Below are 14,006 nucleotides of genomic sequence, written 5' to 3'. Positions count from 1 at the left end.
AAGTAAAAAAGCACTCTCCTCCATGGCCAGCCGGAGCTCTGTGGGATTGATTCAGAGACACTACCTTATCTCGGCCAACACCGGGGGAGAGGTTTATGTGGGTAAAAATCATGGAGACATGGGGGTGTATTTGGATTTTGAATCCTACACGCCTGGGCAATGTGTAGAATGCCGCAATCCGGTCTTTGAACGGATATGGGAGGACCTACGACGTCACAGGCCTAGTTTGAACCGAAATCCCCCCGTGCAAAACGGAGGAATAGAACTGGCAGGTCAACATAGAGTGACCTTTTGCAAAGAATGCAAAGAAAGCACCATGTCGAGTTGCACTATTTCCCGGCAAGATCATCCCTATATGGGGGATATCAGAGATGGACACATGACGGTCCCCATAAAGGACATCAAATGTTGCTCCATGGGAAAGAAAGGTGTAATAAGTTGTACCCCCGGGGTGAAACCCAAGGTTTGGGGGTGTAGTATTCTGGCACACAGAGGGGAACCTGAGTTGGTGCCGGAACATGAGGATGCAAGTGTGAGACGGGCATTCCCAGAATTGGTAATGGCCAAAAGCGCTCCCTTCGCTGGAGGAGGGGAAACGCTGCAAACCCTAGGGGCTCTCATGGGAGAGCTCATGAGGTCACAAGGAATAGTAACTAAACTAGAAACCTTGTTTGGCCGCCGGGCCCGGAAAAAGAAATGTACCACTCAAGGGGGAACTTACTCTAAGGTAATACAGGATCAGATGGATTGGGTAACTACAGGTACTCAGCCTAAGCCAGATATAGGGGATCCTACTTTTAGAGAAAGATGGGATGTAAAGGTGAAACTTCTCAGTAAAGGCCCCCAAGGGGTAGAGAAGTACCGAGAGTGGCAAGTCACTAGGGTAAGAATGAGAGAAGAAGTTAAAAACAAAAAGGGAGAAGCAGTACCGGGCCGCATTAAAGCGGCCATGTACTATGTCCAAAGACAGGAAGATTGGCAGGTGATTGTGAGTGAAAGGCCCTCACCTGAAGCTCCGGAACTAACACCGGAACTGGAAGAGGAGATTCCTATAAGGAAGACCTCAAGTGCAGGGAAGAGAAAGAGGAAGCAAGACATGGTGGTCAGATTTGAACCCAACACAGGGAAAATCCAGGTCCAGGCTAGAGTTCACCAAAGACAGGAACAAAAGGTTCCTGGGAGAACTTCACCAAGATGGCCATCATGCCCAGCTGCACCACCTAGAGCAATCTGTCCAGTGGATAGCCCACCAGGATGGAACCTCAGAGGGGAGGAGGACTCCGGAACGGAGCACTCAACCTCTGGGGAATGGATAGCATAAAATAAAAAATAAAATACCTGTCCTCCTTACTGTGTTTAACAGATGGAGACAGAAGGCGAGACGGAGGCCTTACCCGAGATGGGGCCTGAACCTCGGAAGAAACAAAATGGCTGTTGCTGGAAGACCCTAAAATGGGTTTTTATAATAATCACTATAGCCTTAGTAGCAATGCCTTTAGCCCTGGGAGTCAGGGTGAAGTATGAAGTAACCAATCACACTTCCTCTGTACAGGAGGGGAAGTTAGTGTCACTAAAGGTGATAAAACAGGAGGTACCCCTGAGTCCTGGTCCCCATAAGAATTGGATTAAGACTTTCTGTTCTGTGGTCATAGGCAACCCTCAGTGTACTGTGACCCGCTTCGGCCGAAGTGGGACAGTTAAGGTGACACCCCCAAAAGGGGTGAATCAACCTGCAAGTACCAAGGAGGGATCTGATGACTTAGTCGAGTCATCTTCAGAAGGCCTCAAATACGCAGGCCCAGAAGAACCAGACCCAGGAACAAAGGAATGGCAGCGGTGGACAACTAAAGCCTACCACCCAGATAATGACACAGTGTGTAAAACTCTGAGGTGGATTTTGAAAGGGCCCGAGCTAACGGCTATGCTAGCTTGTGGAGTCAAGGGCACAACGCTAAACATGACCAAAACCACTCTGCATGGCCAACTAGAGATTCTGTCCCTATATGGGACAGAAAGAAAGGGATGGTCCCTAACTAACCTCAAGGCCCACATGCTCCTTGACGGAACAGAAGTGTACACAGTCGGACTAGAGTATGCACTGTTTCCCCCTGAAGGCGAGATACAGGGAGATAAGAGGTTGGCACAAAATGGTTGGTCACCCAGTAAGTTCTTTGAGGAACTGTGGGAAATTGAGGCAGAACCACAGCGACAGGAAAAAATTAGAGAAACCACGAAAGTGGGGGCACCAATGCCCACACCTCAGTCAGGAGGGAGAAGGGTTTCACATCGGAGAAGGGGGGAGATAAAGAGGCTCCTCTCCAGCAAGGAGAATAAGAAACTCTTTGAAGAAGAAATGAGAAAGCTGAACTTAGATATAGATCAATGTCAGCAGTTGCTCCTCACTCTCGGGGTTATGCAGAACCGAACTAGTCAACAGGAAAAGGAGTTAACTGTTTGTAAAGGGATGCCCCCTTCTGAGCAGCTCACGCAGTATGAGCAGGATGTTAATCCACAGCCTAAGCTGCATCTACCAAGTCCAGTAGAAACACAGGCTGACAAAGAGCTCTGGGAGCAACAACAATCCCAACAGATTTCGCCTACCTGTAAATACTGCCCCCGCCATCCTGTAATCGGGAAAGAGGGATGGTTTGAGTGGACATTATTCACTACCTGGAAGGATAAGTGGAGTAAACCAGCCCTGATGATTCAGGATTTACTTAGCTATAACCACTCAGATCGCACTGAATGGTACATTCGAGTACCGGATGTAACCAGTAGTGAATGGAAAGAGTACAAAGAACACAAGCAATCCAGCTGGTGGCCTATGACGTTAGCTTGCATAAAGCGCCGCCTGGGGATTAAAAGGTGCGATACCTGCATACCCGGAGCATTTCCGGTAGGCAAGAATCGACGGTCAGACCTGACTAATCATACCCAGAGGGGCGATGCTCGAGATTGGTCGGCAATACAGGAATATGAACACGTAGTTTGGGCATCGGTACATGAGTGGGAAATACCTTGGCGCGCGGATGGAATATATTCTACAAAACCAGGTACATCATGGCATCAAGGACGTGACAATGTGACGGTCTATGCGCCAGGTCATGGCCGGCTACGAACCACGTATTGGCCGGCAGGGACTAAGTGGACAGGCCACTTTCTGAAAGCCGCTAGGGTTTGTTCCGCGGATAGCACCGGTTATGACAAGTTCATGTGGTACCAGTTCTTCGCCTTAGTTGCGGGAGAGAGGTCAGATGGAAAGACCAATCAACTAGTGATCCCTTATGTCTACGCAAGGCCAGACGCTGGAGAATATAGGTTGATACTCCCCTATTTAGAGAAAATGGGGGCCGATAACTTATATTATTACAATCGAAATCCCGAGGGAAAGTTTAAAGCACAATCCTATTACCAGAAGCCTGATGACTATATTTATTATAGAAATAAATATAACTGGGCTGAGTTAAGAATGCTGCGAACATGTGTGTGGACCATGAACACTACGTGTGGCCCAAATTTCCAGGCAATGTGTCATTATAACGTTTCCAAAGGGTGTGAGGGAAATTGGAAGGAGGTACGCAAAGTAATGTTTGTTTTCCATAACCCTGAAGCAGGCAATCGGTATACCGAATTACACATAACCGAATCATGGAAATTGCCCCCTTACCTAGTAAACAATGAGGAATTTCCTAGCCTTAGTCCTGACCAATTGACCCTGCAGACCCACATAGGTAATCTATTGAACTTCTGTGGGCGCAAGGAGATGGCGACTTGGGTTAGGTATAAGGGGGTTTGGGACCATGCCTATGGATACCTAAGTCTGCAAGGGGGTGGATAATTTGGAATAGGAAATATGACCAGCTGTCATCCCCCTATCTACATAGAAATGATGCAGAAGAGCTGGAAGGTTCAAAGTGGAAAAATAGATCTAAGGATCCACAAGGCATTAACTGGCCTACTTTTAACGGCCTCAGTTACAGTGCTAAAGGAAAATATGGTTCATGCAGGTGTAACCATAAAGAATTTTGCAGAAGACACTTATCAGGCAGCTGTGGGCTGGCTAGAAGGACTTCTCTGGGGATTGTTAACCTTTGCCCTTACTGCAATAGCGATAGTAATTGGCATGGTAATAGTGGGCAAATTGGGCTTTCTGGGAATAGCACAGTGGTGTAAACGAAAGCGCTATAGCCCAATAAAAAATGAATAAAGGAAATGCGTTCATCTCAGGCCTCCTTTTAGAAAATTATTAGAAATAAGGAGGCCCTAGGAGAAAAAGGGAAGAATGCAAATACTCAAAATAGCCTCACGCTCTTTCACAGGTCTCCCGGAAGAAGTCAACAGCCGTACAGAGGATCTAAAAAATTAGCAAATAGAATTTAGTAGGAATGAGACATATTGCAGAATACTATATAATGGATAGCCCTGCAGAAACTTGCGAAATCTGGATTAAGTACAACGCTACAAGACTGGAAGTGGGGTTAAGAATTGTAAAGGATCACTCTCTTACGTGGTTCCTCACAGTGGACAGACGGAAGGATTCAGATTTTGAAGTAGAAAAGTTTGCCCCTCTTCCTGATCATATTTTTCATATATTTAGGGATAGGTGGGCCCTATTAGGGGTAACCACCTGTTGCTCCTTGGAGGAGGTCAGGAAAATAGCTAATGAAGCCCTAGTAGAATTAGGAAACCTGCGCGGGAACATATTGCACACTCCTGCGTACCAGGGAATAGCTCAGGAGGCTATAGAGGACTTTAACAGGTTAAAAGCGGATCATCTGAGAGATAACAACTCTTTGGAGAAATGGAGTCCAAACCGAGTAACTATATTCCATGAACCCACAAAATTGCATGCAGAGAGGCAAAGAAGACAGGAGTTCCTCGCCTCCATAGATGATGATAAAGATGGGGAGCAAGACGATGAGGATAGATGGGGAAAACAGGTGTCTTTCCTTATGGACAACTCAGTTTAGGAAGGGGTCTTCTGTAAAAGAACACCCGGTCCCCAAACACCCTAGTCTCCCTTTAGTTTCCCCTAGGAGCCCTAAAAAGAAGAAACCTGTTCAGCTCCCATTAACAAGGAGTTGGATAAAAAGTTGTTAACCCATAGAATAAGGGCGGCAGAGGGGTTCTGTTTTAAAAATAAATACTAACAACTAACCAAATTAAAATATGTTAGACAGGAATTTCCCTAGGAGGGAATAGCCAAAAAGGCAAAAACCAAAAGAAACAAAAATTTTAAAATGCCATAAAATGGCGCTGGGGGAGTGGTTTGTATCACACCACTCAAAGACGCAGTCATATGTCAAATGACGCGCACATAGCCTGACCAACGGGGCATCAAAATCAGTTGGCCCCTCCCATTAAAGGGGTGTGACCCTGGGAGGGGTAGACTAAGCCGCAGAGAGTCACCTCAGACCTAGGAGTGACTGCCGGCAGAGCTAACCATCCGAGTACGGTTCTCTCGGTGTGTGAAATTTACATGACGAGGAAACGGATTACCACCAGGCTTGCGAATCCATCCAGTTTAAGATATCGTAGACGAGTGAAACCAGAAGTAGAAAGAAGGAATTTACCAAAAGAACTCAGAACTCTGAAACAATTATTAAGTTTAATAATAATAATAGTAATTATTTATACAGGAATAGCGATAACTGGATATGGACGAGCAGCAGGACAATCCGGAGCCCATCGAACCCGAGACTACCCGAATCGGATCAATCAGTTTAACACTGGGTAATCCCTCTCCGGAGGTAAGAACAAAGTTTGAATATTTACAAAAATATTAAACAACTACCAGGAAACCCACAGACGCCAGATGTCTGGGGTTATGAATAAGATGGCTAAAAAGATAATTACTAAGAGATCTAATGACTACGATTGAGTGATACCCTTTATTAAACAACAAATAAAATGTTTAACAATTAGGTTTGATGCCTGGAAACACATTAAGTATGGCTTTATATTTAACCTGTAAAGTTAAAAACATTTTAGCAGATTTACTTGGACCATAATGAGCAAAAAATAACATGTAATGTATAATAGGTCAAGTGAAGTGTGACAAAATATGTAATGGAAAATGTGTATGTTTTAGACAGGACCATTGGAATATCCAGGACATTCAACCCACCTGGGCATCAATATATTAACAGGAGAAATCACAGGCATAGAAGCGGAAGTATGGCCAATAGAGGGAACGGTGGTTCGAACCCGCTATAGAGTAGCACATATATACCTGTATGATCCTTCTGCTAGGGGGCCGGACAACGAGTTGTACCGGTACCCTCTGACGGATCCCCGAGCAACTGGACCCAGATGGGGACCAGCCCCAGCCAACAACCAGGCCTTCCAGATAGTGAGACTGACGCCCCCCAACCCAGAGGTGGGGCAGCTGTACCCATACCTGGACTGCCTGAGGGAGAGGCTGCCGGAGGTATATCGAGACCAACTGGTCAAAATGAACGGGATTCCCTCACCAGTGATGGGAGAGGGAGGAAAAGAAGTAGAAGAGGAAATGACGACAGGCGACCAGGCCCCCATGGTCCCCGAGCAAAAGGGAGCTTATATGAAGCCTGGAGAAGCCCTGACAGAAGCCCTGACACCAGATGGCCTAGCTGCCCTGACAGCTGTCGAGAATGTCGTCGCCCATTCCGCAGGCTCTATGTCCCCAACCCTGCAGCCTCCTTCCAGCAACGCGGGAAGCGAGGAAGAAGAACAAGACATAAAGGTACCATGGCCGGTACTAAAACAATATTACCAAGATGTGATGAGATGGTCACACCTGTCCGACGGGGAAAAGACACCAGAAGCAAGCGAGGTCCCCGAGTATCAGCCCGAAACCCCCCCGTCACCGATCTACGAGCCCACGAGCCCACGAGCCCAGAGATGACGAGTCCTTGGGGAGGTTCCTTGCGGGACTGTCCCTGGGGGACGGGATGGCGAGCCAACCTCCGCGTCACTGTACCAGACAGGCCCGCATCGGCGCCACCACAACTCTTCGAGGGAATGAGCAGAGGCCTTCTCAGCCCAGAGAGGGACTGGATGAACTCATCATCTACGTTGGAGAGCTGGCACCTGCCAAGACAGTCAATGCTCCTGACAAGACACAGACACAGAGCACAGAGCTGCCAATGCATCCTTTGCGACGACCAATGGTGCCAAGACTCGGCCCACCGTGTTGTGCACACCGTGCCGTGCACAGCGGCCCCTTCCATTCAGCAGTTGGAGAGCTGCCAATGCACTCATTGCGTCAGCCCGCCAGGCACACCTGCCTCCCCCATTCAGCAGATGGAGATCGCCGCGCTTCTTCCCCCATCCCCCAGGGGGTCAACGCCGGAAAACCACAGAGCGGCAGAGGACGAGGAACAGGCCGAGGCATGGGGCCCCGAACAATCGATCCTTCAATCAATCCTCCTACAGCCCCGGCGGAGTTCGGGAGGAAAAATCCAAAAGGGAAGGATGATGCTAACCCGCCTCCAGATGTTCAACAAGCCCGGGCGAAGAGAAGTGTCCTGGGGCATACAGAATTGGCTCGCCAACACAGCTCTCCTCTCAGAAAATCACACGACAAGAAAACACAGACAAGATTCCCACTCTGGGGTCCTTCCCCCAGTGGCCGGCGGGGATGGGACACACCAGTGGCCGGGGCAGCAACAGCCCGACCATCACTTCAGCCACCTCCCCCTGGATCATTTCCTCCTCAAAACAGAGAAGGAGCTACACGAGCGATCAGCACTAAGCCGGGCATTTCCCGAATGGGCCTACGAAACCTTTGGTCCCATGGGAGAGAAGATGAAGCAAGATGGAGAGAGATATCAGAAAGAAGAGGAAACCGCCCGCCTCGTCCGCCAAAGCCACCGCCTTCGCCGCCGCAGCGTGCGGATCGCCAACCAAAGGTCCAGATCAGAGATCCAGAGGCTTGGGATCCAGAAGGCTGGCCCCAACATGTCCGCCTAGACAAAGAGAGAAGGGAGAGCGGCCAGCTAGCGGGGTTTGGGCTAACCATGATGGCATTATACAGCCTAAACTCCAAGGGGGAGTTCACAAAAATGAATCCGGGACAATTGGCGTTTCCAAATTATGGGGGGTCCTGGTACGTCTGGCAGAAGATTGTCGCGGTACGCCCTGGGGTGGTACCATCCTATATGTGGTCAGTGTTAGATGCCGCGCACCCCTATAAAGATGAGAGGGCACAAGAGGAGTACCGAATCTTCCAAGGGAGAGTCCGCGCCTCCACGGGCGCTCCATGGGTAACAGGGTCATATGACGACCCACGCTTCCAGCATGTCTCTCTACCCCTCCTCACTATCCCAGTAAAAGTCACCCAGATGAGGGGAAGAGAGGGGGTCTGGTGTTATGTTAGCACCATGGAAGATCAACCCCTCTGTATGTCCGTATCCCCCACCTGGCCCAAGCTATCACGTGCCAGCACGTACTAGCACCCTGGAGGATCAACCCCTCTGTATGTCTGTATCCCGTTTCTGGCCCAAGGAGTAAGGAGGGGCTGGGAGTTGACATACAGAGGGGGAAGGATGCCAGCTAGCGGTTCGAGAGAACATTAATGAACAGTATCACGGAGCCAGGCTTGAAGACAAATGGATCGCACCAGGAGCCCTACTATAGTAAAGGAGGGTGTAGCGATTTGTGATATTAGAGTTACTATAGCAGGCCTTTGGTACTTGTTTGACATGCTAACTCGTTATACCGCTGGTTATGGTCCTCTAGTGATAAGAGTAAGAACTAAGCGCACCATGATTCATGAAAAAGAATGAAATATGGAGTTATGTTAGGCTTGTTTTAATTGTGTTTGTCACAATGATATATCTCATGCTGTGTTTCAGTGATGCATTTATGCTGTGTAGTGCTTATTACAGTGAGCTAACAAGGATGGCATTGCTTTTTGACCCTACGACATTATACTAGTCCTGCTTAAATGTGTAACAGAGTGAAATGTACTCTTCTCCCTGAGAAGATATGTGCCTGAGGCCTAATGTTTGACTATGCAAAACATTTTGAAGAGTGAGCAAACTGAATGTTGGCCGCTATATCAGGCCGTTAGCTGAAGTAACCCAGTAAAATGATAAAATGTTTCTATGCATGAAAAAGCCTACCCATATACTTTTATTCATGCTATAATCCTTTAATTCATGTCATCTTCTGCTGCAGTAATTGCTGTGTTATGCTTAGGATGAATGAGGAGAGAAAAGCATGTTGGCTCCAGCTCTCATGGGAGAGGAGATATGATATGGCAAGGAGGGGAGGTTGTGTGTGAAAGGTTGTGTGTGAAAGGTTGTGTGTGAAAGGTTGTGTGTGAAATTAGACAAAGCACTGTGTCTGGACTTTCTCTCTCCCTGTCAAAAGAGGCGATAAGGATGGACGATACACTCTACAGCATGACCAAATATGGCGGAAGGCCAGCTAACTAAGTGTATGTGTGTGTGTAACGTTGGAGCGTTCTGCAGAGATAATTGGATATTTACTCTGCTCCCAGGCTTTTAGAGCCGTGGGAGGGGGGTTGATACCAGGCACCTGTGCGGTACGCTCGACACTATATGAAGAAATGTATCTTTGCTTAGATAAATTAATGAAAGGACCCATTTGGATTCCCCAGCTGCCTACAGATAAAATGATGAGGCCTGTCAGATAACAGAAGGGAGGGTGGGTATAAATTATACCCACCCAATTATAATGTCTACTATCTATGTAGCATAAGGTTCATGAAGGGGCCGAGTGAACTCCAGGACACTTAAAACAATTGGACAGGATCCAGCAAAATTTCTAGCCCAGCCATTGGAGGAAACAAGTCACATTTCTCTGGGAGGGGGGCGACTAGATAGTATAACCACTAAAACCCCTAACTAGTCAACTAGTGGGCAGGGAGCCAGAGCTGGCCACCTGCCTCAGCCGTCACATGACCAAAATGGGCTCATGAGAAAACGGGCCCAAGGGTGGGGAGGGTTCTGGCATATTGCCAGATAGAATATCGACTATAAGTATAGGACGCTCGCTAAGAGAAATCAGATCATCCCAGCTCTTTTGAAGACTGCTTTGTATCCATACCTTGGTAGCTTTTGCTAGCAAACTTTGACTTTAGACTTTGTCTTTTGAACTTTGAAACTTTGTAATACTCTAACTTTTGATTTTTTTGAACTTAAATAAATAATTTTTCTTTTAAAACTCGATCCACCTTCCTGTGTCTCCTGATTCGTCGATCTTTTGAGGTCTTCAGGCTACCAGCCTTTTTATTCTTCATAGATCAGTAAGTACCACAGCTTATATACCTGGCCCCTTTGGGGCTACGGGATAACCTAGGTTATCCCCTCCCTTGCTTGTGTTGTTGCAATTAGTGTGAGCCATTGCAGTGAATGAGTGAACCGTAACACTTATGACTCGATTTAAGGTAGAACATTTCTCTAAGGCTTCAGGCTGTATAATCTGCACCTAAGTGTGAGGAAGTGCCCCGGTGACTACTGGCTGTTGACAGACTTTTTTTTAGTCTGACACGCTGAGGGTGGTCATCAACGGGGTTTGTCTGTTGATAGGATCCTGATGAACAGAGCTCTGGTCTGAACTACTGGTGATTGCTAATCAAATAATATTTGTTGTGTAAATCAGCGGGTATGAGAAAATAAGAGTAATTAAACACTGCTATCTATGAATATAAATTTATAAATAGAAAGATTATTTGTACTCTCAACTCCGGTGCTTCCGTAGGCCAGTAGGGTAGGGGACCACGTTCGACCGATTAAAGCTGGATTAGCGAAGCCGGAGTATAAATATAAAGAGCATGAGGTCGGAACCTAGAACGACTGAGTAGCGGGTAACTGAAGGAACTCTCTTATACCGGATGAGGGTTTTCTCCCCAGGCATCAAAAGGTGCTGAAGGAGATAATATTTTGGTATCGCCTCAAAAGTATATTATTGAGTTAATATATTTTGATACTTTTAAAATATTCCATAAGTGACCTGAAAGGTCGTGTCTAGGGGTCCTTTATTCAACAGCGTGTGTGCGTGTGTGTGTGCGTGTGTGTGTGTGCGTGCGTGCGTGTGCGTGTGTGTGTGTGAGAGAGAGGGGTGGGGAGGGCTTAACGTTATCATTACATTCAACACACTTGAAAGGTGCATTTTCGTGGTCACCCATGAGTTTCCAGCCTTTTTTTCTAAGGACTCTATCAGCTTTCAGTCACCTGTGTCAACTCCATTTTGCGCTTGGCTCTACTTGAAAGTGCTGCAATAGCAACAATCTAAAAATATTGAACCACAGTAAAACACCACATGGAAGTGAAAGCCCTTGTGCATGGAGTGCTCTCCAACAGAGGAGGCATTCATCCTGGAGCTTCTAGTCGATTGTGGTGGAACTCATACTGTTCCATTGTCATCAGGTCTAGGTAGCTTTGTCATCTCTATTATCCTACCCATGCAGTCAAAACCAAGGTGTGCAGAACCCATCAGTATTAAAGGTCCTATCCGTAAGTTTGGCCAGAAAATAAACGTTCACAAAGTGTTTTCTATTACCAATGAGTGAATGCGCCATTCCGTAACTTAAAAAACGAGCCCAGCCGCGTCTCTCTGCGTTCACCCATTGCATAGATTTGACTTTTCATGCTGAATCATGTTGATTCATCATGTTGATTCAGCATGTTGAATCATGTTGATTCAGGATGTTGAATCATGTTGATTCAACATGTTGAATCATGTTGATTCAGCATGTTGAACATGTTGATTCAGCATGTTGAACATGTTGAATCATGTTGATGTGGAACATGTTGATTCAGCATGTTGAATCATGTTGATTATGTTGATTCAGCATGTTGAACATGTTGATTCAGCATGTTGAATCATGTTGATTCAGCATGTTGAATCATGTTGATTCAGCATGTTGAACATGTTGATTCAGCATGTTGAATCATGTTGATTCAGCATGTTGAATCATGTTGATTCAGTTGACACACAAAAGGTTCTAAAAACAGTCTTCAACTTTATCTCATCTGAGCTGAGCATTCCAATACACAAATATTTTCACAATGACACGGCATTCAGGAAAGCCCACCCCTTATGTTTTGCCTCCGCCTCTTCTTCCACAAGCAAAAGACCAAGGGCTGTCAATGCAAGTGCCGTTTGCAACTTTCTATCAGACATTTTCTCAAGAAGTAGCTATATTACGAAAAATGTGCGAGTGGTGTGAAAATATTTCATCATGTATGTATCATAACAATGGTTTGTATCTGCAGTGCAGTGCAGTGCAGTGCAGGCGCAGACGCTCCAGTACGTGCTAATTGACTGTCGGCTGTGTGTCTTTGCGGTGCAACTCTTTGGCGCTAGTACTTTGCATCAGTTTGGTGTGTCTAGGTCCTTACTTTGCATTCTGTGGCTCAGACTGGTTAAATGTGTGAATCAGGTCTCTGAGTGGCCATGGGAGACTAAAATAATGAACTCAGTGCATCAATTACTAACAACCGTGAGGCAGTCACAGATAATGCTTAACAATGCATTTCTAAAAGTCAACCAAACTAATGAAACTGAGCTGTGGTGTGTGTGTCTGTGTGCGCTTGAAGAACATAAAAGTAATCAAAGTAATTCTAAGAAGCATTACATGTGTCCTGAAAGCAGATCCATGAATGAATGTTTAACTTTGCTGAATAGGCCCATACATACGCTGATGCTTCTGCTCATCGCCGCGGGAAGGCATTTATACTAGGGGGGAGGCTGAGAAAGAAATGAGGGAGGGGAGCACGAATGAACAAGCAGGAATGACGGTGAGCAACTCTATGCAGTGCAGCACAGAGCTGTCCACGGTGCTGATCACCATGGCAACAGTAAACAATCAACGACGTAGAAGAAAGTGAAGGCACGCACATATAGCCAGACACAAATGTATGCTGCACGGCGGCAGCTTTAAAAACTCATATTATACACATAACACATAGCCAATAAGATCAATCTCAAATGTAAGCTGCACGGCGGCAGCTTTAAAAACTCATATTATACACATAACACATGGCCAATAAGATCAATCTCAAATGTAAGCTGCACGGCGGCAGCTTAAAAAAATCATATTATACACATAACAAACACATAGCCAATAAGCCCAATCTCAAAAGATAAACATAACGTTATATTGTCTTACCTTTAGCAGCTGCATCCCACAACTCCAAACGTGGCCTTTCTCTCTGGGTTGGCACTGATGAATGTCTTTATCAGGGCATCGGTGTCCAGGCTGTCCAAATATCGCCATGCACATGCATCAAAGCGAGGTGCGTCAGTCTTTTTTGCGTCATTGTCAGGGTTGGGTAGGTTACTTTTAAATAGGAATCCCTTAAAGTTACTTGTTACTTGTTAAAAATTGTACTTAGTAACGTAATCCGATTACCACTATTTAAAAGTAAAGTAGGGATTACTTTCAGTTACTTTTGGATTACTTTTTTTTTTTAATCCAGGAATGTCCCATTGGGATACAAGATCTCTTCTTCCAGGGAGTCCTGGTCAAGAGTCCTGGCTAAAACCCTTATTTAACTAGATGAAGCATGTTTTACCATTGATAACCAGATAAGAATGTTTATACCAACATGAAGTTAACACGTTAAGTGCCATAGCCGAGATAATTTGTCTTACATAATCCAACGCTTGAGTGCCAGAGCCGAGTTTACTCGTCTTACATAAACATTTTTTTTTTTTGACGGTGGGACATCAATCAACAACTTTTACATCTTCGAGATCACTATTGGAGCAAGAGAATGTGTATAATCTATTTTACCGACCCACTAAGTGTTGACAGTGCTCCCCCAGACGACCGAAATCAAAGAAAAAACTGCCGCGGGAGCAAGCCGTTCAAGGAAATGGCGAGGCGATTTTACAGTAATCCATTCAAGACTTGTCTTGCCTGAGAGCGGCCGCGCACCGGCAGCAGCACACAGAGAGCGGAGAGCGATTTGCAAAATAGATTATAGGTGAAACACACTTTGAAACACCTCAGAAAGGCCAGAATCAACATCTGCCCATCGCCCACGCAT

Source organism: Poromitra crassiceps (assembly GCF_964638095.1).
Source record: "Poromitra crassiceps genome assembly, chromosome: 12".
In the NCBI taxonomy this organism is placed as follows: Eukaryota; Metazoa; Chordata; class Actinopteri; order Beryciformes; family Melamphaidae; genus Poromitra; species Poromitra crassiceps.
Note: the sequence above shows the minus strand (reverse complement) of the source record.